Source organism: Anneissia japonica, unplaced genomic scaffold, assembly GCF_011630105.1.
Source record: "Anneissia japonica isolate Jap-2015-1 unplaced genomic scaffold, ASM1163010v1 scaffold1118_len251929_cov158, whole genome shotgun sequence".
NCBI classification, from domain to species: domain Eukaryota; kingdom Metazoa; phylum Echinodermata; class Crinoidea; order Comatulida; family Comatulidae; genus Anneissia; species Anneissia japonica.
This window is the reverse complement of record NW_022730222.1, coordinates 54,906-57,969: the sequence shown is the minus strand read 5'-3', so window position 1 is coordinate 57,969 and position 3,064 is coordinate 54,906. Positions and strand designations below refer to the sequence as shown.

Sequence of the window (3,064 nt, the reverse complement as noted above, 5' to 3'; positions counted from 1 at the left end):
CAAGCAACAACTATCAAACTAACCAATGAAAAGAGCTAATTTTAAATGCAGACAAAATTTTAGAGATCCGGTATTGCGGATGAATATTAAGCTGCTATCTGTGGTTCAAAAATGTATTTCCTCATAATTCATAATAGATCATCATTTGCTTAATTAATTTTCTATAATAATAACTATATTAGTTAACATATTACAATAGAGAATTTAAACAGTGACTGAAAATTTGCTTTCTTTGGAGTTAAGCCCGAGCGAGGGCGGTGCCATTTGTTGTTGTTATGGCGAAGTTACGTGACCGCAGCGCGAGGGAATTTCGTGCAAATCAGGAACTATCGCATGTGGCTGGAAGAATCATGTTAATTTCTCCTTTTGGAAGCTAAACTTGATGTCTCTTTTGTTTAACACACTGAAGATATATCAAACCTGCGTATACAATCGTTTTTATTCGTTTCACTTTATCGTGAGTTATTTCAAAGTCGGCGATTTAGCCTGACCCTAGGCTGGCTTAACAAATCGGCCCGCGGAGGTATCATTTTAGTTGAGGTTCGGGTCATTTAGGCGCAGTGCTTGTCGAAGTTAGTTTTAAGAATACGAAATGACGTAATTTTTAAGTTTTAGCTCGAACTACGACTCTAGTTCGTTTTAAGAATACCGGGGTACGTCCTTCCTAATAAAAGGGTCGTGACAAAGTGTGAGTCATGCGAGCCAACGCGCGAGCCATCCCTTTGGAAAATACCACACAGTAAACACAGTGTGGAAAACTATGTGTTCACATAGTGTACACACACGGCGTGTTAACAGTGTGTACCCTGTGTGAATAACTCATTGACTATATGAAATTGGTGAGGTTTTCACACTGTGAACTGTGTGAAACACATTGTTGACACACAATAAACACAATTGACTATGTGTTATTGGTGAAGTTTACACAAAACTTTTTGTTCTACAGAGATTCAGTGTCACCACGCAGTAAAACCATCAAATAACATGCACAATCTCAAAGTTCTCACCTTCATCTTGCAAGGTACTACAAAATAAAATATTAAGTTTTTAAACTGATAAAATATACATTTATTAAACTAACTTTTATGTACATATATAAGCACTATCATAAGATATATTGCATAATAGTCAGACGAATTATGTATGTGTTATAACATTTTTAAGTTAAAAACCTACATTAGTCAAATGTATACAGTAACTGTTTCACACTAAAATTATTGTTTTGCTTAAACAAGTTTACAATTTTTTTAATTCTTTTTATTGCGTATAGACGAACAGTTACTTAGATGGTAAAGCATGCTCTCATCTGTATGATATGAAATAAATTTTTAAAAACAATTAAATTACAAAACTTTGCTAAGTTACCTTTAGCAAAGATAATTATTAATTACAATTTAAAATTTAAAAATTACTGCACATTAAGCGCCTGTTAAACATTAGATGCTGTCTCCATTCCCTTTGACATGGAGCGACTTGTATCTTCACATATTTTAGTCATCTTGGATTTTACAGCTGCTGACTAGATATCTGGGTTTTCTGAAATTATATGAAAAAATATTGTCACAAAACTTCGGAAATATAGAGAATTACATTGTTCTTAAAAAATTTCTATGTTCGAGTAGAACTGTATATGCAGTAATAATTTTGAAATTGACATGTTTGAAAGACAATTAGATTCATAAATTGTGAACTTTAATTACTAAACCCGGAGTACACCATGAAACTCATGTCATCATGACAACACAAACTTGTGTAGTGACATGTAATAGCAAGTATCAGGCAACATAATGCTGCAATAACAGTGGCCTGCTAGTTTCATTATTGTAATGGTGTTAATGTGGGACTGGAGTAGGTTTCATTATTGCTGACAATACTGTATTCTAATGTTTTATGTGTAGATATGAAACATTAATCATGGCCGGCGGAACCGGGGGCCGGGCGGCCCGGGCCCCCCACTTTTTGGCGAAAAATATATAATGTCTGGAGATTTTTGTATGATCGGAAATGCAAAAAAAGAAGGAGGAGAAGGATGGGAAAGAGAATGTTTATCCAGTACCCGACCGAGTTACATTTTCTTGCAATTCATATTGGCGGATCTGGGGGAGGGGGGTCATTGGTCCTTACCCCTCCATTGGGCAACAGGAAAAGGGCAAAAAGAAAAGAATTCTAAACCTACCTTTTCATGACCCGTGAGCTGAATTCTTTTCTTTTTTGCTATTAGAAAATTTTGAAGAACATAAAATTCATAAAAACACGCTTCAAATGTCGGGAAAGCTCAATTCCCGCCATCTAGGAATCAAAATTTTCCCAGGGGAGAACCCCCGTACCACCCTTTCTTTTGGGATTTATCGATTCATGGAAAAAAGAATACGCATGCAACTACTCATTTGTTTATGTATGTGTACACACATAAAATAAAAAATGAGAAAAATTTACCTGACCTATTTCAAGAGGGGAAAACTTTGAACCTTGAACCCGGGAAAGTGCTAGAAAATCTCAAATTTTAAATCGCATATTTTGTTGAGGTAATATTTTTCGCGCGCTTCGCGCGCATTGTTTAATGTTAAAGCTTCTGCTTGCTCTCCTTTGCCTATAATAATTCTTATATTGATTCTTCTTAAGCCTTCCAAATCTCAATGCTTTACCTATTGTATAGCAACTGCCATGTACTATTTTTTTCTGGACTTGAAAAGTTCCGACGAAATTAAAATTAAAAAAACAAAAATTTTTTTAATGTTAAAGCTTCTGCTTGCTCTCCTTTAGCGCTATAATAATTCTTCTAAGTTATAACACATTGTCCCAAACTCAAGAAAGAAAATTTAAGATAGATCGTTTTACCTAAAAGAAGGGCCTCAATGTGTAATGATGTTGAAAGAATATACTTGTGTTAAATAAAGCCATAAGGAAAATGCTTATATTCAGTTTTAAAAAAAAAACGAGTGTGGCCATATACAACATAAGAGCATTTCTTGTTGAGGTAGGCCAATTTCCTCTAAGAATTGCACATTTTAGGGAGTTTTGATCAATTCCGACGAAATTAGAATTAAAAAAACGTTATTTTTTA

At 34.5% G+C, this 3,064-nt stretch overlaps 1 long non-coding RNA gene across 1 annotated transcript in view; it reads right to left on the bottom strand.

Moving 5' to 3' along the window:
- Positions 1-1,076: 1,076 nt before the first annotated feature.
- Positions 1,077-3,064, bottom strand: part of LOC117114798 — a 7,621-nt gene continuing 5,633 nt past the window's right edge. The window contains exon 5 of the long non-coding RNA XR_004446448.1: positions 1,077-1,536. This is a non-coding gene — a long non-coding RNA (uncharacterized LOC117114798). The remainder of the gene's footprint in view (positions 1,537-3,064) is intronic.